This window comes from Leuresthes tenuis, unplaced genomic scaffold, assembly GCF_036924035.1.
Source record: "Leuresthes tenuis unplaced genomic scaffold, fLeuTen1.0.hap1 SCAF_12, whole genome shotgun sequence".
In the NCBI taxonomy this organism is placed as follows: domain Eukaryota; kingdom Metazoa; phylum Chordata; class Actinopteri; order Atheriniformes; family Atherinopsidae; genus Leuresthes; species Leuresthes tenuis.
Genome location: NW_027325366.1, coordinates 937,075 through 956,151, shown reverse-complemented (window position 1 = coordinate 956,151; position 19,077 = coordinate 937,075). Strand labels below are relative to the sequence as shown.

The window sequence follows — 19,077 nt, the reverse complement described above, 5'->3', positions numbered from 1 at the left end:
ACAAGGCAGCCACAAACACCCCGGGAAACACCGTATTGAGGCTTTGTTCTGAGCGCTCATTCGGTGTCGCGTTTCTTTCAAGCAATTCTCCCGGTTAGCCGGCACCCGGCTCGCTCCCAGAGCCGTGTTAAAGTCTGCCTCTCTTTCACTCCCTTTTCTCAGCAGACTAAAAGAAACTTCCATCCTGCACCACTGTTTGCTTTTTCACAAGAGCAGAGAAGAGCGCACCGTTCCCAGCGGCACTGCAGTACCGGGTCGATGCTTGGAGTGAACGGAGCAAGCTCCTTTTTCAACTCCTGTTCCTAAAAATCCATTTAATATGTAGTCCTCGTATAGAGGACATATCAGATATTAAACTGATAAGAACAGATACTACACTTGATCTTAGCCAAAAGGCCGAGAAGCGATAACTGTCCACTGGTTCACGTCCGAGGGCCCTTCCTGGCACAATGCGGACTTGTCGCGGTTTTCTTTTTATGGCCATAGGTGGCCAGAGAGTCACTTTGCACCTCCGCCCACCCGCTGCACTGAGCACTCTTCAGCCCTTTTAAATGGTATAACTTTGCACTCCCGCGAGCACCATTCAAGCAACATCGGCACAGTCACAACAAGTAAGGCGACTCTACTCAGGGAAGTCACTCTGCACAGGAACAAGATTTCTTTTGCACAGACAGAAAGGGCTTCACCCGCAAAGGTAAAGCCTGCCAAAAAAAGAAACAACTCATTAGTGCTTCTCTCCACGGAAGTCTTTAGTAAAAGGCGAAAGACTTGTACGCTATGAAGAGAAACCAGAGTACGATTATCCGTCACTGCGGGAGCAGGGCACCAGGCCAGTTGGCATAGCCACCTTCCCCATGGTGAGCTTTGCTTGGTTGAGACGCTTGCTCCCCCTTGCTCCTCGGCTGACCAAGTAGGAACAATCGGGCCCTATTCGATGGCTGCCTTGTCTTTTACTCTGTGCAAAAGACAAGGCAGCCACAAACACCACGGGAAACACCGTATTGAGGCTTTGTTCTGAGCGCTCATTCGGTGTCGCGTTTCTTTCAAGCAATTCTCCCGGTTAGCCCGCAATCGGCTCTTTCCCAGAGCCGTGTTAAAGTCTGCCTCGCATTCACTCCCTTTTCTCAGCAGACTAAAAGAAAATTTCATCTTGGGCTCCCTGAAACTTCCATCATGCACCACGGTTTGCTTTTTCACAAGAGCAGAGAAGAGCGCACCGTTCCCAGCAGCACTGCAGTACCAGGTCGATGCTTGGAGTGAACGGAGCAAGCTCCTTTTTCAACTCCTGTTCCTAAAAATCCATTTAATATGTAGTCCTCGTATAGAGGACATATCAGATATTAAACTGATAAGAACAGATACTACACTTGATCTTAGCCAAAAGGCCGAGAAGCGATAACTGTCCACTGGTTCACGTCCGAGGGCCCTTCCTGGCACAATGCGCACTTGTCGCGGTGTTCTTTTTATGGCCATAGGTGGCCAGAGAGTCACTTTGCACCTCCGCCCACCCGCTGCACTGAGCACCCTTTTAAATGGTATAACTTTGCACTCCCGCGAGCACCATTCAAGCAACATCGGCACAGTCACAACAAGTAAGGCGACTCTACTCAGGGAAGTCACTCTGCACAGGAACAAGATTTCTTTTGCACAGACAGAAAGGGCTTCACCCGCAAAGGTAAAGCCTGCCAAAAATAGAAACAACTCATTAGTGCTGCTCTCCACGGAAGTCTTTAGTAAAAGGCGAATGACTTGTACGTTATGAAGAGAAACCAGAGTACGATTATCCGTCACTGCGGGAGCAGGGCACCAGGCCAGTTGGCATAGCCACCTTCCCCATGGTGAACTTTGCTTGGTTGAGACGCTTGCTCCTCGGCTGACCAAGTAGGAACAATCGGGCCCTATTCGATGGCTGCCTTGTCTTTTACTCTGTGCAAAAGACAAGGCAGCCACAAACACCACGGGAAACACCGTATTGAGGCTTTGTTCTGAGCGCTCATTCGGTGTCGCGTTTCTTTCAAGCAATTCTCCCGGTTAGCCCGCACTCGGCTCGCTCCCAGAGCCGTGTTAAAGTCTGCCTCGCATTCACTCCCTCTTCTCAGCAGACTAAAAGAAAATTTCATCTTGGGCTCCCTGAAACTTCCTTCCTGCACCACTGTTTGCTTTTTCACAAGAGCAGAGAAGAGCGCACCGTTCCCAGCGGCACTGCAGTACCGGGTCGATGCTTGGAGTGAACGGAGCAAGCTCCTTTTTCAACTCCTGTTCCTAAAAATCCATTTAATATGTAGTCCTCGTATAGAGGACATATCAGATATTAAACTGATAAGAACAGATACTACACTTGATCTTAGCCAAAAGGCCGAGAAGCGATAACTGTCCACTGGTTCACGTCCGAGGGCCCTTCCTGGCACGATGCGCACTTGTCGCGGTTTTCTTTTTATGGCCATAGGTGGCCAGAGAGTCACTTTGCACCTCCGCCCACCCGCTGCACTGAGCACTCTTCAGCCCTTTTAAATGGTATAACTTTGCACTCCCGCGAGCACCATTCAAGCAACATCGGCACAGTCACAACAAGTAAGGCGACTCTACTCAGGGAAGTCACTCTGCACAGGAACAAGATTTCTTTTGCACAGACAGAAAGGGCTTCACCCGCAAAGGTAAAGCCTGCCAAAAATAGAAACAACTCATTAGTGCTGCTCTCCACGGAAGTCTTTAGTAAAAGGCGAAAGACTTGTACGTTATGAAGAGAAACCAGAGTACGATTATCCGTCACTGCGGGAGCAGGGCACCAGGCCAGTTGGCATAGCCACCTTCCCCATGGTGAGCTTTGCTTGGTTGAGACGCTTGCTCCCCCTTGCTCCTCGGCTGACCAAGAAGGAACAATCCGGCCCTATTCGATGGCTGCCTTGTCTTTTACTCTGTGCAAAAGACAAGGCAGCCACAAACACCCCGGGAAACACCGTATTGAGGCTTTGTTCTGAGCGCTCATTCGGTGTCGCGTTTCTTTCAAGCAATTCTCCCGGTTAGCCGGCACCCGGCTCGCTCCCAGAGCCGTGTTAAAGTCTGCCTCGCTTTCACTCCCTTTTCTCAGCAGACTAAAAGAAACTTCCATCCTGCACCACTGTTTGCTTTTTCACAAGAGCAGAGAAGAGCGCACCGTTCCCAGCGGCACTGCAGTACCGGGTCGATGCTTGGAGTGAACGGAGCAAGCTCCTTTTTCAACTCCTGTTCCTAAAAATCCATTTAATATGTAGTCCTCGTATAGAGGACATATCAGATATTAAACTGATAAGAACAGATACTACACTTGATCTTAGCCAAAAGGCCGAGAAGCGATAACTGTCCACTGGTTCACGTCCGAGGGCCCTTCCTGGCACAATGCGGACTTGTCGCGGTTTTCTTTTTATGGCCATAGGTGGCCAGAGAGTCACTTTGCACCTCCGCCCACCCGCTGCACTGAGCACTCTTCAGCCCTTTTAAATGGTATAACTTTGCACTCCCGCGAGCACCATTCAAGCAACATCGGCACAGTCACAACAAGTAAGGTGACTCTACTCAGGGAAGTCACTCTGCACAGGAACAAGATTTCTTTTGCACAGACAGAAAGGGCTTCACCCGCAAAGGTAAAGCCTGGCAAAAATAGAAACAACTCATTAGTGCTGCTTTCCACGGAAGTCTTTAGTAAAAGGCGAAAGACTTGTACGTTATGAAGAGAAACCAGAGTACGATTATCCATCACTGCGGGAGCAGGGCACCAGGCCAGTTGGCATAGCCACCTTCCCCATGGTGAGCTTTGCTTGGTTGAGACGCTTGCTCCTCGGCTGACCAAGTAGGAACAATTGGGCCCTATTCGATGGCTGCCTTGTCTTTTACTCTGTGCAAAAGACAAGGCAGCCACAAACACCACGGGAAACACCGTATTGAGTCTTTGTTCTGAGCGCTCATTCGGTGTCGCGTTTCTTTCAAGCAATTCTCCCGGTTAGCCCGCACTCGGCTCGCTCCCAGAGCCGTGTTAAAGTCTACCTCGCATTCACTCCCTTTTCTCAGCAGACTAAAAGAAAATTTCATCTTGGGCTCCCTGAAACTTCCATCCTGCACCACTGTTTGCTTTTTCACAAGAGCAGAGAAGAGTGCACCGTTCCCAGCGGCACTGCAGTACCGGGTCGATGCTTGGAGTGAACGGAGCAAGCTCCTTTTTCAACTCCTGTTCCTAAAAATCCATTTAATATGTAGTCCTCGTATAGAGGACATATCAGATATTAAACTGATAAGAACAGATACTACACTTGATCTTAGCCAAAAGGCCGAGAAGCGATAACTGTCCACTGGTTCACGTCCGAGGGCCCTTCCTGGCACAATGCGCACTTGTCGCGGTGTTCTTTTTATGGCCATAGAGTCACTGAGCACTCTTCAGCCCTTTTAAATGGTATAACTTTGCACTCCCGCGAGCACCATTCAAGCAACATCGGCACAGTCACAACAAGTAAGGCGACTCTACTCAGGGAAGTCACTCTGCACAGGAACAAGATTTCTTTTGCACAGACAGAAAGGGCTTCACCCGCAAAGGTAAAGCCTGCCAAAAAAAGAAACAACTCATTAGTGCTTCTCTCCACGGAAGTCTTTAGTAAAAGGCGAAAGACTTGTACGCTATGAAGAGAAACCAGAGTACGATTATCCGTCACTGCGGGAGCAGGGCACCAGGCCAGTTGGCATAGCCACCTTCCCCATGGTGAGCTTTGCTTGGTTGAGACGCTTGCTCCCCCTTGCTCCTCGGCTGACCAAGTAGGAACAATCGGGCCCTATTCGATGGCTGCCTTGTCTTTTACTCTGTGCAAAAGACAAGGCAGCCACAAACACCACGGGAAACACCGTATTGAGGCTTTGTTCTGAGCGCTCATTCGGTGTCGCGTTTCTTTCAAGCAATTCTCCCGGTTAGCCCGCAATCGGCTCTTTCCCAGAGCCGTGTTAAAGTCTGCCTCGCATTCACTCCCTTTTCTCAGCAGACTAAAAGAAAATTTCATCTTGGGCTCCCTGAAACTTCCATCATGCACCACGGTTTGCTTTTTCACAAGAGAAGAGAAGAGCGCACCGTTCCCAGCAGCACTGCAGTACCAGGTCGATGCTTGGAGTGAACGGAGCAAGCTCCTTTTTCAACTCCGGTTCCTAAAAATCCATTTAATATGTAGTCCTCGTACAGAGGACATATCAGATATTAAACTGATAAGAACAGAAACTACACTTGATCTTAGCCAAAAGGCCGAGAAGCGATAACTGTCCACTGGTTCACGTCCGAGGGCCCTTCCTGGCACAATGCGCACTTGTCGCGGTGTTCTTTTTATGGCCATAGGTGGCCAGAGAGTCACTTTGCACCTCCGCCCACCCGCTGCACTGAGCACCCTTTTAAATGGTATAACTTTGCACTCCCGCGAGCACCATTCAAGCAACATCGGCACAGTCACAACAAGTAAGGCGACTCTACTCAGGGAAGTCACTCTGCACAGGAACAAGATTTCTTTTGCACAGACAGAAAGGGCTTCACCCGCAAAGGTAAAGCCTGCCAAAAATAGAAACAACTCATTAGTGCTGCTCTCCACGGAAGTCTTTAGTAAAAGGCGAATGACTTGTACGTTATGAAGAGAAACCAGAGTACGATTATCCGTCACTGCGGGAGCAGGGCACCAGGCCAGTTGGCATAGCCACCTTCCCCATGGTGAACTTTGCTTGGTTGAGACGCTTGCTCCTCGGCTGACCAAGTAGGAACAATCGGGCCCTATTCGATGGCTGCCTTGTCTTTTACTCTGTGCAAAAGACAAGGCAGCCACAAACACCACGGGAAACACCGTATTGAGGCTTTGTTCTGAGCGCTCATTCGGTGTCGCGTTTCTTTCAAGCAATTCTCCCGGTTAGCCCGCACTCGGCTCGCTCCCAGAGCCGTGTTAAAGTCTGCCTCGCATTCACTCCCTCTTCTCAGCAGACTAAAAGAAAATTTCATCTTGGGCTCCCTGAAACTTCCTTCCTGCACCACTGTTTGCTTTTTCACAAGAGCAGAGAAGAGCGCACCGTTCCCAGCGGCACTGCAGTACCGGGTCGATGCTTGGAGTGAACGGAGCAAGCTCCTTTTTCAACTCCTGTTCCTAAAAATCCATTTAATATGTAGTCCTCGTATAGAGGACATATCAGATATTAAACTGATAAGAACAGATACTACACTTGATCTTAGCCAAAAGGCCGAGAAGCGATAACTGTCCACTGGTTCACGTCCGAGGGCCCTTTCTGGCACGATGCGCACTTGTCGCGGTTTTCTTTTTATGGCCATAGGTGGCCAGAGAGTCACTTTGCACCTCCGCCCACCCGCTGCACTGAGCACTCTTCAGCCCTTTTAAATGGTATAACTTTGCACTCCCGCGAGCACCATTCAAGCAACATCGGCACAGTCACAACAAGTAAGGCGACTCTACTCAGGGAAGTCACTCTGCACAGGAACAAGATTTCTTTTGCACAGACAGAAAGGGCTTCACCCGCAAAGGTAAAGCCTGCCAAAAATAGAAACAACTCATTAGTGCTGCTCTCCACGGAAGTCTTTAGTAAAAGGCGAAAGACTTGTACGTTATGAAGAGAAACCAGAGTACGATTATCCGTCACTGCGGGAGCAGGGCACCAGGCCAGTTGGCATAGCCACCTTCCCCATGGTGAGCTTTGCTTGGTTGAGACGCTTGCTCCCCCTTGCTCCTCGGCTGACCAAGAAGGAACAATCCGGCCCTATTCGATGGCTGCCTTGTCTTTTACTCTGTGCAAAAGACAAGGCAGCCACAAACACCCCGGGAAACACCGTATTGAGGCTTTGTTCTGAGCGCTCATTCGGTGTCGCGTTTCTTTCAAGCAATTCTCCCGGTTAGCCGGCACCCGGCTCGCTCCCAGAGCCGTGTTAAAGTCTGCCTCGCATTCACTCCCTTTTCTCAGCAGACTAAAAGAAACTTCCATCCTGCACCACTGTTTGCTTTTTCACAAGAGCAGAGAAGAGCGCACCGTTCCCAGCGGCACTGCAGTACCGGGTCGATGCTTGGAGTGAACGGAGCAAGCTCCTTTTTCAACTCCTGTTCCTAAAAATCCATTTAATATGTAGTCCTCGTATAGAGGACATATCAGATATTAAACTGATAAGAACAGATACTACACTTGATCTTAGCCAAAAGGCCGAGAAGCGATAACTGTCCACTGGTTCACGTCCGAGGGCCCTTCCTGGCACAATGCGGACTTGTCGCGGTTTTCTTTTTATGGCCGTAGGTGGCCAGAGAGTCACTTTGCACCTCCGCCCACCCGCTGCACTGAGCACTCTTCAGCCCTTTTAAATAGTATAACTTTGCACTCCCGCGAGCACCATTCAAGCAACATCGGCACAGTCACAACAAGTAAGGTGACTCTACTCAGGGAAGTCACTCTGCACAGGAACAAGATTTCTTTTGCACAGACAGAAAGGGCTTCACCCGCAAAGGTAAAGCCTGGCAAAAATAGAAACAACTCATTAGTGCTGCTTTCCACGGAAGTCTTTAGTAAAAGGCGAAAGACTTGTACGTTATGAAGAGAAACCAGAGTACGATTATCCATCACTGCGGGAGCAGGGCACCAGGCCAGTTGGCATAGCCACCTTCCCCATGGTGAGCTTTGCTTGGTTGAGACGCTTGCTCCTCGGCTGACCAAGTAGGAACAATTGGGCCCTATTCGATGGCTGCCTTGTCTTTTACTCTGTGCAAAAGACAAGGCAGCCACAAACACCACGGGAAACACCGTATTGAGTCTTTGTTCTGAGCGCTCATTCGGTGTCGCGTTTCTTTCAAGCAATTCTCCCGGTTAGCCCGCACTCGGCTCGCTCCCAGAGCCGTGTTAAAGTCTACCTCGCATTCACTCCCTTTTCTCAGCATACTAAAAGAAAATTTCATCTTGGGCTCCCTGAAACTTCCATCCTGCACCACTGTTTGCTTTTTCACAAGAGCAGAGAAGAGTGCACCGTTCCCAGCGGCACTGCAGTACCGGGTCGATGCTTGGAGTGAACGGAGCAAGCTCCTTTTTCAACTCCTGTTCCTAAAAATCCATTTAATATGTAGTCCTCGTATAGAGGACATATCAGATACTACACTTGATCTTAGCCAAAAGGCCGAGAAGCGATAACTGTCCACTGGTTCACGTCCGAGGGCCCTTCCTGGCACAATGCGCACTTGTCGCGGTGTTCTTTTTATGGCCATAGAGTCACTGAGCACTCTTCAGCCCTTTTAAATGGTATAACTTTGCACTCCCGCGAGCACCATTCAAGCAACATCGGCACAGTCACAACAAGTAAGGCGACTCTACTCAGGGAAGTCACTCTGCACAGGAACAAGATTTCTTTTGCACAGACAGAAAGGGCTTCACCCGCAAAGGTAAAGCCTGCCAAAAAAAGAAACAACTCATTAGTGCTTCTCTCCACGGAAGTCTTTAGTAAAAGGCGAAAGACTTGTACGTTATGAAGAGAAACCAGAGTACGATTATCCGTCACTGCGGGAGCAGGGCACCAGGCCAGTTGGCATAGCCACCTTCCCCATGGTGAGCTTTGCTTGGTTGAGACGCTTGCTCCCCCTTGCTCCTCGGCTGACCAAGTAGGAACAATCGGGCCCTATTCGATGGCTGCCTTGTCTTTTACTCTGTGCAAAAGACAAGGCAGCCACAAACACCACGGGAAACACCGTATTGAGGCTTTGTTCTGAGCGCTCATTCGGTGTCGCGTTTCTTTCAAGTAATTCTCCCGGTTAGCCCGCACTCGGCTCGCTCCCAGTGCCGTGTTAAAGTCTCCCTCGCATTCACTCCCTTTTCTCAGCAGACTAAAAGAAAATTTCATCTTGGGCTCCCTGAAACTTCCATCATGCACCACGGTTTGCTTTTTCACAAGAGCAGAGAAGAGCGCACCGTTCCCAGCGGCACTGCAGTACCAGGTCGATGCTTGGAGTGAACGGAGCAAGCTCCTTTTTCAACTCCTGTTCCTAAAAATCCATTTAATATGTAGTCCTCGTATAGAGGACATATCAGATATTAAACTGATAAGAACAGATACTACACTTGATCTTAGCCAAAAGGCCGAGAAGCGATAACTGTCCACTGGTTCACGTCCGAGGGCCCTTCCTGGCACAATGCGCACTTGTCGCGGTTTTCTTTTTATGGCCATAGGTGGCCAGAGAGTCACTTTGCACCTCCGCCCACCCGCTGCACTGAGCACCCTTTTAAATGGTATAACTTTGCACTCCCGCGAGCACCATTCAAGCAACATCGGCACAGTCACAACAAGTAAGGCGACTCTACTCAGGGAAGTCACTCTGCACAGGAACAAGATTTCTTTTGCACAGACAGAAAGGGCTTCACCCGCAAAGGTAAAGCCTGCCAAAAATAGAAACAACTCATTAGTGCTGCTCTCCACGGAAGTCTTTAGTAAAAGGCGAATGACTTGTACGTTATGAAGAGAAACCAGAGTACGATTATCCGTCACTGCGGGAGCAGGGCACCAGGCCAGTTGGCATAGCCACCTTCCCCATGGTGAGCTTTGCTTGGTTGAGACGCTTGCTCCCCCTTGCTCCTCGGCTGACCAAGTAGGAACAATCGGGCCCTATTCGATGGCTGCCTTGTCTTTTACTCTGTGCAAAAGACAAGGCAGCCACAAACACCACGGGAAACACCGTATTGAGGCTTTGTTCTGAGCGCTCATTCGGTGTCGCGTTTCTTTCAAGCAATTCTCCCGGTTAGCCCGCACTCGGCTCGCTCCCAGAGCCGTGTTAAAGTCTGCCTCGCATTCACTCCCTCTTCTCAGCAGACTAAAAGAAAATTTCATCTTGGGCTCCCTGAAACTTCCTTCCTGCACCACTGTTTGCTTTTTCACAAGAGCAGAGAGGAGCGCACCGTTCCCAGCGGCACTGCAGTACCGGGTCGATGCTTGGAGTGAACGGAGCAAGGTCCTTTTTCAACTCCTGTTCCTAAAAATCCATTTAATATGTAGTCCTCGTATAGAGGACATATCAGATATTAAACTGATAAGAACAGATACTACACTTGATCTTAGCCAAAAGGCCGAGAAGCGATAACTGTCCACTGGTTCACGTCCGAGGGCCCTTCCAGGCACGATGCGCACTTGTCGCGGTTTTCTTTTTATGGCCATAGGTGGCCAGAGAGTCACTTTGCACCTCCGCCCACCCGCTGCACTGATCACTCTTCAGCCCTTTTAAATGGTATAACTTTGCACTCCCGCGAGCACCATTCAAGCAACATCAGCACAGTCACAACAAGTAAGGCGACTCTACTCAGGGAAGTCACTCTGCACAGGAACAAGATTTCTTTTGCACAGACAGAAAGGGCTTCACCCGCAAAGGTAAAGCCTGCCAAAAATAGAAACAACTCATTAGTGCTTCTCTCCACGGAAGTCTTTAGTAAAAGGCGAAAGACTTGTACACTAAGAAGAGAAACCAGAGTACGATTATCCGTCACTGCGGGAGCAGGGCACCAGGCCAGTTGGCATAGCCACCTTCCCCATGGTGAGCTTTGCTTGGTTGAGACGCTTGCTCCCCCTTGCTCCTCGGCTGACCAAGTAGGAACAATCGGGCCCTATTCGATGGCTGCCTTGTCTTTTACTCTGTGCAAAAGACAAGGCAGCCACAAACACCACGGGAAAGACCGTATTGAGGCTTTGTTCTGAGCGCTCATTCAGTGTCGCGTTTCTTTCAAGCAATTCTCCCGGTTAGCCCGCAATCGGCTCTTTCCCAGAGCCGTGTTAAAGTCTGCCTCGCATTCACTCCCTTTTCTCAGCAGACTAAAAGAAAATTTCATCTTGGGCTCCCTGAAACTTCCATCCTGAACCACGGTTTGCTTTTTCACAAGAGCAGAGAAGAGCGCACCGTTCCCAGCAGCACTGCAGTACCAGGTCAATGCTTGGAGTGAACGGAGCAAGCTCCTTTTTCAACTCCTGTTCCTAAAAATCCATTTAATATGTAGTCCTCGTATAGAGGACATATCAGATATTAAACTGATAAGAACAGATACTACACTTGATCTTAGCCAAAAGGCCGAGAAGCGATAACTGTCCACTGGTTCACGTCCGAGGGCCCTTCCTGGCACAATGCGCACTTGTCGCGGTGTTCTTTTTATGGCCATAGGTGGCCAGAGAGTCACTTTGCACCTCCGCCCACCCGCTGCACTGAGCACCCTTTTAAATGGTATAACTTTGCACTCCCGCGAGCACCATTCAAGCAACATCGGCACAGTCACAACAAGTAAGGCGACTCTACTCAGGGAAGTCACTCTGCACAGGAACAAGATTTCTTTTGCACAGACAGAAAGGCCTTCACCCGCAAAGGTAAAGCCTGCCAAAAATAGAAACAACTCATTAGTGCTGCTCTCCACGGAAGTCTTTAGTAAAAGGCGAAAGACTTGTACGTTATGAAGAGAAACCAGAGTACGATTATTTGTCACTGCGGGAGCAGGGCACCAGGCCAGTTGGCATAGCCACCTTCCCCATGGTGAGCTTTGCTTGGTTGAGACGCTTGCTCCCCCTTGCTCCTCGGCTGACCAAGTAGGAACAATCGGGCCCTATTCGATGGCTGCCTTGTTTTTTACTCTGTGCAAAAGACAAGGCAGCCACAAACACCATGGGAAACACCGTATTGAGGCTTTGTTCTGAGCGCTCATTCGGTGTCGCGTTTCTTTCAAGCAATTCTCCCGGTTAGCCCGCACTCGGCTCGCTCCCAGAGCCGTGTTAAAGTCTGCCTCGCATTCACTCCCTTTTCTCAGCAGACTAAAAGAAACTTCCATCCTGCACCACTGTTTGCTTTTTCACAAGAGCAGAGAAGAGGGCACCGTTCTCAGTGGCACTGCAGTACCGGGTCGATGCTTGGAGTGAACGGAGCAAGCTCCTTTTTCAACTCCTGTTCCTAAAAATGTATTTAATATGTAGTCCTCGTATAGAGGACATATCAGATATTAAACTGATAAGAACAAATACTACACTTGATCTTAGCCAAAAGGCCGAGAAGCGATAACTGTCCACTGGTTTACGTCCGAGGGCCCTTCCTGGCACAATGCGCACTTGTCGCGGTGTTCTTTTTATGGCCATAGGTGGCCAGAGAGTCACTTTGCACCTCCGCCCACCCGCTGCACTGAGCACCCTTTTAAATGGTATAACTTTGCACTCCCGCGAGCACCATTCAAGCAACATCGGCACAATCACAACAAGTAAGGCGACTCTACTCAGGGAAATCACTCTGCACAGGAACAAGATTTCTTTTGCACGGACAGAAAGGGCTTCACCCGCAAAGGTAAAGCCTGCCAAAAATAGAAACAACTCATTAGTGCTGCTCCCTACGGAAGTCTTTAGTAAAAGGCGAAAGACTTGTACGTTATGAAGAGAAACCAGAGTACGATTATCCGTCACTGCGGGAGCAGGGCACCAGGCCAGTTGGCATAGCCATCTTCCCCATGGTGAGCTTTGCTTGGTTGAGACGCTTGCTCCCCCTTGCTCCTCAACTGACCAAGTAGGAACAATCGGGCCCTATTCGATGGCTGCCTTGTCTTTTACTCTGTGCAAAAGACAAGGCAGCCACAAACACCACGGGAAACACCGTATTGAGGCTTTGTTCTGAGCGCTCATTCGGTGTCGCGTTTCTTTCAAGCAATTCTCCCGGTTAGCCCGCACTCGGCTCGCTCCCAGAGCCGTGTTAAAGTCTGCCTCGCATTCACTCCCTTTTCTCAGCAGACTAAAAGAAAATTTCATCTTGGGCTCCCTGAAACTTCCATCCTGCACCACTGTTTGCTTTTTCACAAGAGCAGAGAAGAGCGCACCGTTCCCAGCGGCACTGCATTACCGGGTCGATGCTTGGAGTGAACGGAGCAAGCTCCTTTTTCAACTCCTGTTCCTAAAAATCCATTTAATATGTAGTCCTCGTATAGAGGACATATGAGATATTAAACTGATAAGAACAGATACTACACTTGATCTTAGCCAAAAGGCAGAGAAGCGATAACTGTCCACTGGTTCAAGTCCGAGGGCCCTTCCTGGCACAATGCACACTTGTCGCGGTGTTCTTTTTATGGCCATAGGTGGCCAGAGAGTCACTGAGCACTCTTCAGCCCTTTTAAATGGTATAACTTTGCAATGCCGCGAGCACCATCGGCACAGTCACAATAAGTAAGGCGACTCTACTCAGGGAAGTCACTCTGCACAGGAACAAGATTTCTTTTGCACAGACAGAAAGGGCTTCACCCGCAAAGGTAAAGCCTGCCAAAAATAGAAACAACTCATTAGTGCTGCTCTCCACGGAAGTCTTTAGTAAAAGGCGAAAGACGTGTACGTTATGAAGAGAAACCAGAGTACGATTATCCGTCACTGCGGGAGCAGGGCACCAGGCCAGTTGGCATAGCCACCTTCCCCATGGTGAGCTTTGCTTGGTTGAGACGCTTGCTCCCTCTTGCTCCTCGGCTGACCAAGTAGGAACAATCGGGCCCTATTCGATGGCTGCCTTGTTTTTTACTCTGTGCAAAAGACAAGGCAGCCACAAACACCATGGGAAACACCGTATTGAGGCTTTGTTCTGAGCGCTCATTCGGTGTCGCGTTTCTTCCAAGCAATTCTCCCGGTTAGCCGGCACCCGGCTCGCTCCCAGAGCCGTGTTAAAGTCTGCTTCGCATTCACTCCTTTTTCTCAGCAGACTAAAAGAAAATTTCATCTTGAGCTCCCTGAAACTTCCATCCTGCACCACTGTTTGCTTTTTCACAAGAGCAGAGAAGAGCGCACCGTTCCCAGCGGCACTGCAGTACCGGGTCGATGCTTGGAGATGCGCTGGATGGATAAAATGGATGTTTAGTAAGGTACGCTGAATGCTGCAGTATGTCTACACAACAGATATGCAGCTGCGCAGTTGTCAGGTGAGGATTGCTTTAGAGATGGGGAGGAACAAAATGAAAAAAAAGGACATGTGACCACTGAAGTGGATGTTTAGCCAGGTTTGCCAAATGCTGCAGCATGTCTGCACTGGAGATATGCAGCTGCCCAGCTGTGAGGGTTTGCCTCAACTGAGAAATTTGCCAGTGTGGGTGTGGCTTTAGAGATGGGGAGGAGGGGAAAGAAATACATTTGTGCTGCAAGTTCCTTGGTTGTTTAAAAGAAGAAGTGATCAGAAAGATAATGAAAAGCCTTACTGTTTTAATCTGCAAACGTTTTAGTTTCGGGGTAGCTGCTGCTGCTGGCATGGCACACCAGACAGTTGAAGTTGCAGCACCGTCCGATCGAGTGAGGCACCTGGGAAAGAGGTATCAGCCTCTGACATTTCCAACTCATACTTACCTGGCAGGAGAGACACCATGATCAAGAAGGTGGTTCACTCAAGGCGAGGCTCAGTCATTGCACACCGACTGTACTGACCCTTGCGAATTCCCCAAATGTGGGAATCTCGACTGCATAATTTCTGCTAGTGGGCGACTGCGTTCGCGCTTTCCCCTGATTTGGCTGTTTAACATGAATATTTCTGGTCTACATTACCCTTTTCTGACCTTGTGTCACTGTTTTAGCAACACCTTGCCGTCTTTAAAATGGATGTTTAGTAAGGTACGCTGAATGCTGCAGTATGTCTGCACAACAGATATGCAGCTGCGCAGTTGTCAGGTGAGGATTGCCTTAGAGATGGGGAGGAACAAAATGAAAAAAAGAGGACATGTGACCACTGAAGTGGATGTTTAGCAAGGTTTGCCAAATGCTGCAGCATGTCTGCACTGGAGATATGCAGCTGCCCAGCCGTGAGGGTTTGCCTCAACAGAAATTTCCCAGTGTGGGTGTGGCTTTAGAGATGGGGAGGAGGGGAAAGAAATACATTTGTGCTGCAAGTTCCTTGGTTGTTTAAAAGAAGAAGTGATCAGAAAGATAATGAAAAGCCTTACTGTTTTAATCTGCAAACGTTTTAGTTTCGGGGTAGCTGCTGCTGCTGGCATGGCACATTAGACAGTTGAAGTTGCAGCACCGTCCGGCCGAGTGAGGCACCTGGGAAATAGGTATCAGTCTCTGACATTTCCAACTCATACTTACCTGGCAGCAGAGACACCATGATCAAGAAGGTGGTTCACTCAAGGCAAGGCTCAGTCATTGCACACCGACTGTACTGACCCTTGCGAATTCCCCAAATGTGGGAATCTCGACTGCATAATTTCTGGTAGTGGGGGACTGCGTTCGCGCTTTCCCCTGATTTGGCTGTTTAACATAAATATTTCTGGTCTACTTCACCCGTTTTTGAACTTGTGTCACTGTTTTAGCAAAACCTTGCCGTCTTTAAAATGGATGTTTAGTAAGGTACGCTGAATGCTGCAGCATGTCTACACAACAGATATGCAGCTGCGCAGTTGTCAGGTGAAGTCATACAGTGCAGTCACCCCAGGCAGGTGGGCATTGCCTTAGAGATGGGGAGGAACAAAATGAAAAAAGTGGACATGTGACCACTGAAGTGGATGTTTAGCAAGGTTTGCCAAATGCTGCAGCATGTCTGCACTGGAGATATGCAGCTGCCCAGCCGTGAGGGTTTGCCTCAACTGGGAAATTTCCCAGTGTGGGTGGGTGTGGCTTTAGAGATGGGGAGGAGGGGAAAGAAATACATTTGTGCTGCAAGTTCCTTGGTTGTTTAAAAGAAGAAGTGATCAGAAAGATAATGAAAAGCCTTACTCTTTTAATCTGCAAACATTTTAGTTTCGGGGTAGCTGCTGCTGCTGGCATGGCACACCAGACAGTTGAAGTTGCAGCACCGTCCGGCCGAGTGAGGCACCTGGGAAAGAGGTATCAGCCTCTGACATTTCCAACTCATACTTACCTGGCAGGAGAGACACCATGATCAAGAAGGTGGTTCACTCAAGGTGAGGCTCAGTCATTGCACACCGACTGTACTGACCCTTGCGAATTCCCCAAATGTGGGAATCTCGACTGCATAATTTCTGGTAGTGGGGGACTGCGTTCGCGCTTTCCCCTGATTTGGCTGTTTAACATAAATATTTCTGGTCTACTTCACCCGTTTTTGACCTTGTGTCACTGTTTTAGCAAAACCTTGCCGTCTTTAAAATGGATGTTTAGTAAGGTACGCTGAATGCTGCAGCATGTCTACACAACAGATATGCAGCTGCGCAGTTGTCAGGTGAGGTCATACAGTGCAGTCACCCCAGGCAGGTGGGCATTGCCTTAGAGATGGGGAGGAACAAAATGAAAAAAAGAGGACATGTGACCACTGAAGTGGATGTTTAGCAAGGTTTGCCAAATGCTACAGCATGTCTGCACTGGAGATATGCAGCTGCCCAGCCGTGAGGGTTTGCCTCAACAGAAATTTCCCAGTGTGGGTGTGGCTTTAGAGATGGGGAGGAGGGGAAAGAAATACATTTGTGCTGCAAGTTCCTTGGTTGTTTAAAAGAAGAAGTGATCAGAAAGATAATGAAAAGCCTTACTCTTTTAATCTGCAAACGTTTTAGTTCCGGGGTAGCTGCTGCTGCTGGCATGGCACACCAGACAGTTGAAGTTGCAGCACCGTCGGGCCGAGTGAGGCACCTGGGAAAGAGGTATCAGCCTCTGACATTTCCAGCTCATACTTACCTGGCAGGAGAGACACCATGATCAAGAAGGTGGTTCATTCAAGGTGAGGCTCAGTCATTGCACACCGACTGTACTGACCCTTGCGAATTCCCCAAATGTGGGAATCTCGACTGCATAATTTCTGGTAGTGGGGGACTGCGTTCGCGCTTTCCCCTGATTTGGCTGTTTAACATGAATATTTCTGATCTACATTACCCTTTTTTGACCTTGTGTCACTGTTTTATAACACCTTGCCATTTTTAAAATGGATGATTAATAAGGTACGCTGAAGGTTTGCCAAATGCTGCTATATGATAGCCGATAAAGAGACTGCTAACGTCACACAGGAAACCAACTTACTGCTGCTAAAGGTGCTTCTTCAAAGGTGCTCCAGAGCTTCACTGTCGCACCACTCTTCTGGGTTTTGTTTCAGTCATTAGAAGCCAAACTATTGCTTTTATAGGTTACTTTTAATCAAAGTTTAAGCCTCTAATGATGGAGAGCAGTTCATTCAGTCCTGACTAGAACCAGAAAATATCACCATATTAGTCCAGTGCTCAGGTCTCTGCACTAGCTTTCTGTCGCTCAGAGAATAGACTTTAAAACAGTTCTCTTTAGCTGTGCACATGACAACTGAAAGTATTTTATTTGCACTCTTCGCTTTTAATTTAATTAATTAGTTATTTTCTATCTTTTATGGAATTATTTTATTGGCCTTCTTGTGATTTTATGTAGCTGTAAAGCAATTTTGTTTACGAATTGTGCTCTACAAATAAACTTGCCTTGCCTTTCCTCAACCTAAAAGGAGCTTTCCATTTGTGGGGCTTCTGCAGGCCCCTCCCCGTCTTCTGCCTCACCTGACTGCTGTCCACCATTCAGGGGTTTTGGTGGTAAATTTGAATTTCCCATCCTAGCTGTTTTAAATAGCTCATCAACTGCCTCTGACTGCCCTCCATTTCCACCTCCTTCCTGTATTTTTAGGGATTTCAACTTGTTGGCAAAAGATTTTGGGCAATCTCTGAAGAGGTGGTTTTATTCTCCACAGAGATTGCACTTTCTGCCATTCGTACACTCTTCGATGGTGTGACCAATTTCTCTACATTTGCGACAAAATACCTTTGTGCAGGCGTCCAACAGATGCCCATGCTCCCCACGCGGCAGAGTTTCGGCTGTCCCTGGTAGTGGATGTAGCCTCTGTTTTTCTCCAAGACAATCATGGGTGGGAGATGTTTCAGGCCCTAGAAGCCCTGGGGGTCTTGCCATTGTTGGATGGGGACCCTCCAGGTGCAATTCCAAATGCCATTGCAGTATTTCAACCTGCAATGAGCAAGAAAGCAAAAACAACCAAAAACATTTTGATAAAGAATTTTAACTACAATATAGTTGGAAAACTTTAATCAAGCACAAAAATACCTCTTAAGCACAGGTTCTTAATGCCAAAGCATGCACAAAATCAACGACACAGAGAAGGCAATCATAGTCTTAACCAAAAGATAGAGAAACAACAAATAAGAATCTACTTGGCTCTACTCTACTCCGAGAAGTCACTCTGCACAGCAACATGATTTTCTTTTGCACAAACAGAAAAGACTTCACCCGCAAAGGTAAAGCCATCCAAAAATAGAAACAACTCATTAGTGCTGCTCTCCACGGAAGTCTTTAGTAAAAGGCGAAAGACTTGTACGTTATGAAGAGAAACCAGAGTACGATTATCCGTCACTGCGGGAGCAGGGCACCAGGCCAGTTGGCATAGCCACCTTCCCCATGGTGAGCTTTGCTTGGTTGAGACGCTTGCTCCCCCTTGCTCCTCGGCTGACCAAGTAGGAACAATCGGGCCCTATTCGATGGCTGCCTTGTCTTTTACTCTGTGCAAAAGACAAGGCAGCCACAAACACCACGGGAAACACCGTATTGAGGCTTTGTTCTGAGCGCTCATTCGGTGTCGCGTTTCTTTCAAGCAATTCCCGGTTTGCCCACACTCGGCTCGCTCCCAGAGCCGTCTTAAAGTCTGCCTCGCATTCACTCCCTCTTCTCAGCAGACTAAAAGAAACTTCCATCCTGCACCACTGTTTGCTTTTTCACAAGAGCAGAGAAGAGCGCACCGTTCCCAGCGGCACCGCAGTACAGGGTCGATGCTTGGAGTGAACGGAGCAAGCTCCTTTTTCAACTCCTGTTCCTAAAAATCCATTTAATATGTAGTCCTCGTATAGAGGACATATCAGATATTAAACTGATAAGAACAGATACTACACTTGATCTTAGCCAAATGGCCGAGAAGCGATAACTGTCCACTGGTTCACGTCCGAGGGCCCTTCCTGGCACAATGCGCACTTGTCGCGGTGTTCTTTTTATGGCCATAGGTGGCCAGAGAGTCACTTTGCACCTCCGCCCACCCGCTGCACTGAGCACTCTTCAGCACTTTTAAATGGTATAACTTTGCACTCCCGCGAGCACCATTCAAGCAACATCGGCACAGTCAC

The 19,077-nt window shown here is 48.6% G+C and overlaps 33 non-coding genes and 1 pseudogene across 33 annotated transcripts; 4 read left to right on the top strand and 30 right to left on the bottom strand.

Annotated features, from left to right (window-relative positions):
• Positions 1 to 217: 217 nt before the first annotated feature.
• Positions 218 to 408, bottom strand: LOC140266358 (U2 spliceosomal RNA). The gene has a single exon (XR_011906995.1). It is a non-coding gene; the product is annotated as a U2 spliceosomal RNA (small nuclear RNA).
• A 275-nt stretch (positions 409 to 683) lies between these two features.
• On the bottom strand, positions 684 to 797 carry LOC140320766 (U5 spliceosomal RNA). The gene has a single exon (XR_011918549.1). It is a non-coding gene; the product is annotated as a U5 spliceosomal RNA (small nuclear RNA).
• Positions 798 to 1,206: 409 nt separating this feature from the next.
• Positions 1,207 to 1,397, bottom strand: LOC140266489 (U2 spliceosomal RNA). The gene has a single exon (XR_011907115.1). It is a non-coding gene; the product is annotated as a U2 spliceosomal RNA (small nuclear RNA).
• Positions 1,398 to 1,664: 267 nt separating this feature from the next.
• LOC140266045 (U5 spliceosomal RNA) lies at positions 1,665 to 1,778 on the bottom strand. The gene has a single exon (XR_011906715.1). It is a non-coding gene; the product is annotated as a U5 spliceosomal RNA (small nuclear RNA).
• A 399-nt stretch (positions 1,779 to 2,177) lies between these two features.
• Positions 2,178 to 2,368, bottom strand: LOC140266357 (U2 spliceosomal RNA). Its single transcript, XR_011906994.1, has one exon. It is a non-coding gene; the product is annotated as a U2 spliceosomal RNA (small nuclear RNA).
• Positions 2,369 to 2,643: 275 nt separating this feature from the next.
• On the bottom strand, positions 2,644 to 2,757 carry LOC140320921 (U5 spliceosomal RNA). The gene has a single exon (XR_011918690.1). It is a non-coding gene; the product is annotated as a U5 spliceosomal RNA (small nuclear RNA).
• A 386-nt stretch (positions 2,758 to 3,143) lies between these two features.
• LOC140266356 (U2 spliceosomal RNA) lies at positions 3,144 to 3,334 on the bottom strand. Its single transcript, XR_011906993.1, has one exon. It is a non-coding gene; the product is annotated as a U2 spliceosomal RNA (small nuclear RNA).
• Positions 3,335 to 3,609: 275 nt separating this feature from the next.
• On the bottom strand, positions 3,610 to 3,723 carry LOC140265852 (U5 spliceosomal RNA). The gene has a single exon (XR_011906540.1). It is a non-coding gene; the product is annotated as a U5 spliceosomal RNA (small nuclear RNA).
• Positions 3,724 to 4,122: 399 nt separating this feature from the next.
• LOC140266201 (U2 spliceosomal RNA) lies at positions 4,123 to 4,313 on the bottom strand. Its single transcript, XR_011906851.1, has one exon. It is a non-coding gene; the product is annotated as a U2 spliceosomal RNA (small nuclear RNA).
• A 239-nt stretch (positions 4,314 to 4,552) lies between these two features.
• On the bottom strand, positions 4,553 to 4,666 carry LOC140320763 (U5 spliceosomal RNA). Its single transcript, XR_011918547.1, has one exon. It is a non-coding gene; the product is annotated as a U5 spliceosomal RNA (small nuclear RNA).
• A 409-nt stretch (positions 4,667 to 5,075) lies between these two features.
• Positions 5,076 to 5,266, bottom strand: LOC140320420 (U2 spliceosomal RNA). The gene has a single exon (XR_011918271.1). It is a non-coding gene; the product is annotated as a U2 spliceosomal RNA (small nuclear RNA).
• Positions 5,267 to 5,533: 267 nt separating this feature from the next.
• LOC140266044 (U5 spliceosomal RNA) lies at positions 5,534 to 5,647 on the bottom strand. The gene has a single exon (XR_011906714.1). It is a non-coding gene; the product is annotated as a U5 spliceosomal RNA (small nuclear RNA).
• A 399-nt stretch (positions 5,648 to 6,046) lies between these two features.
• LOC140266355 (U2 spliceosomal RNA) lies at positions 6,047 to 6,237 on the bottom strand. The gene has a single exon (XR_011906992.1). It is a non-coding gene; the product is annotated as a U2 spliceosomal RNA (small nuclear RNA).
• Positions 6,238 to 6,512: 275 nt separating this feature from the next.
• Positions 6,513 to 6,626, bottom strand: LOC140320919 (U5 spliceosomal RNA). The gene has a single exon (XR_011918689.1). It is a non-coding gene; the product is annotated as a U5 spliceosomal RNA (small nuclear RNA).
• A 386-nt stretch (positions 6,627 to 7,012) lies between these two features.
• Positions 7,013 to 7,203, bottom strand: LOC140266354 (U2 spliceosomal RNA). Its single transcript, XR_011906991.1, has one exon. It is a non-coding gene; the product is annotated as a U2 spliceosomal RNA (small nuclear RNA).
• A 275-nt stretch (positions 7,204 to 7,478) lies between these two features.
• LOC140265851 (U5 spliceosomal RNA) lies at positions 7,479 to 7,592 on the bottom strand. The gene has a single exon (XR_011906539.1). It is a non-coding gene; the product is annotated as a U5 spliceosomal RNA (small nuclear RNA).
• Positions 7,593 to 7,991: 399 nt separating this feature from the next.
• LOC140320615 (U2 spliceosomal RNA) lies at positions 7,992 to 8,161 on the bottom strand (annotated as a pseudogene).
• Positions 8,162 to 8,400: 239 nt separating this feature from the next.
• LOC140320678 (U5 spliceosomal RNA) lies at positions 8,401 to 8,514 on the bottom strand. Its single transcript, XR_011918468.1, has one exon. It is a non-coding gene; the product is annotated as a U5 spliceosomal RNA (small nuclear RNA).
• A 409-nt stretch (positions 8,515 to 8,923) lies between these two features.
• On the bottom strand, positions 8,924 to 9,114 carry LOC140266485 (U2 spliceosomal RNA). Its single transcript, XR_011907111.1, has one exon. It is a non-coding gene; the product is annotated as a U2 spliceosomal RNA (small nuclear RNA).
• Positions 9,115 to 9,381: 267 nt separating this feature from the next.
• Positions 9,382 to 9,495, bottom strand: LOC140266043 (U5 spliceosomal RNA). Its single transcript, XR_011906713.1, has one exon. It is a non-coding gene; the product is annotated as a U5 spliceosomal RNA (small nuclear RNA).
• Positions 9,496 to 9,904: 409 nt separating this feature from the next.
• Positions 9,905 to 10,095, bottom strand: LOC140320360 (U2 spliceosomal RNA). Its single transcript, XR_011918216.1, has one exon. It is a non-coding gene; the product is annotated as a U2 spliceosomal RNA (small nuclear RNA).
• A 275-nt stretch (positions 10,096 to 10,370) lies between these two features.
• On the bottom strand, positions 10,371 to 10,484 carry LOC140265807 (U5 spliceosomal RNA). Its single transcript, XR_011906498.1, has one exon. It is a non-coding gene; the product is annotated as a U5 spliceosomal RNA (small nuclear RNA).
• Positions 10,485 to 10,893: 409 nt separating this feature from the next.
• Positions 10,894 to 11,084, bottom strand: LOC140320159 (U2 spliceosomal RNA). The gene has a single exon (XR_011918032.1). It is a non-coding gene; the product is annotated as a U2 spliceosomal RNA (small nuclear RNA).
• A 267-nt stretch (positions 11,085 to 11,351) lies between these two features.
• LOC140320918 (U5 spliceosomal RNA) lies at positions 11,352 to 11,465 on the bottom strand. Its single transcript, XR_011918688.1, has one exon. It is a non-coding gene; the product is annotated as a U5 spliceosomal RNA (small nuclear RNA).
• A 386-nt stretch (positions 11,466 to 11,851) lies between these two features.
• On the bottom strand, positions 11,852 to 12,042 carry LOC140320333 (U2 spliceosomal RNA). The gene has a single exon (XR_011918192.1). It is a non-coding gene; the product is annotated as a U2 spliceosomal RNA (small nuclear RNA).
• A 267-nt stretch (positions 12,043 to 12,309) lies between these two features.
• LOC140265969 (U5 spliceosomal RNA) lies at positions 12,310 to 12,423 on the bottom strand. Its single transcript, XR_011906646.1, has one exon. It is a non-coding gene; the product is annotated as a U5 spliceosomal RNA (small nuclear RNA).
• A 409-nt stretch (positions 12,424 to 12,832) lies between these two features.
• On the bottom strand, positions 12,833 to 13,023 carry LOC140320392 (U2 spliceosomal RNA). Its single transcript, XR_011918245.1, has one exon. It is a non-coding gene; the product is annotated as a U2 spliceosomal RNA (small nuclear RNA).
• Positions 13,024 to 13,261: 238 nt separating this feature from the next.
• Positions 13,262 to 13,375, bottom strand: LOC140265868 (U5 spliceosomal RNA). The gene has a single exon (XR_011906554.1). It is a non-coding gene; the product is annotated as a U5 spliceosomal RNA (small nuclear RNA).
• Positions 13,376 to 14,336: 961 nt separating this feature from the next.
• On the top strand, positions 14,337 to 14,500 carry LOC140266137 (U1 spliceosomal RNA). The gene has a single exon (XR_011906794.1). It is a non-coding gene; the product is annotated as a U1 spliceosomal RNA (small nuclear RNA).
• A 571-nt stretch (positions 14,501 to 15,071) lies between these two features.
• Positions 15,072 to 15,235, top strand: LOC140266014 (U1 spliceosomal RNA). The gene has a single exon (XR_011906687.1). It is a non-coding gene; the product is annotated as a U1 spliceosomal RNA (small nuclear RNA).
• A 608-nt stretch (positions 15,236 to 15,843) lies between these two features.
• LOC140320195 (U1 spliceosomal RNA) lies at positions 15,844 to 16,007 on the top strand. The gene has a single exon (XR_011918065.1). It is a non-coding gene; the product is annotated as a U1 spliceosomal RNA (small nuclear RNA).
• Positions 16,008 to 16,610: 603 nt separating this feature from the next.
• On the top strand, positions 16,611 to 16,774 carry LOC140320618 (U1 spliceosomal RNA). The gene has a single exon (XR_011918443.1). It is a non-coding gene; the product is annotated as a U1 spliceosomal RNA (small nuclear RNA).
• A 1,414-nt stretch (positions 16,775 to 18,188) lies between these two features.
• On the bottom strand, positions 18,189 to 18,304 carry LOC140265641 (U5 spliceosomal RNA). The gene has a single exon (XR_011906347.1). It is a non-coding gene; the product is annotated as a U5 spliceosomal RNA (small nuclear RNA).
• Positions 18,305 to 18,688: 384 nt separating this feature from the next.
• Positions 18,689 to 18,879, bottom strand: LOC140320334 (U2 spliceosomal RNA). The gene has a single exon (XR_011918193.1). It is a non-coding gene; the product is annotated as a U2 spliceosomal RNA (small nuclear RNA).
• Between the last annotated feature and the right edge of the window lie 198 nt (positions 18,880 to 19,077).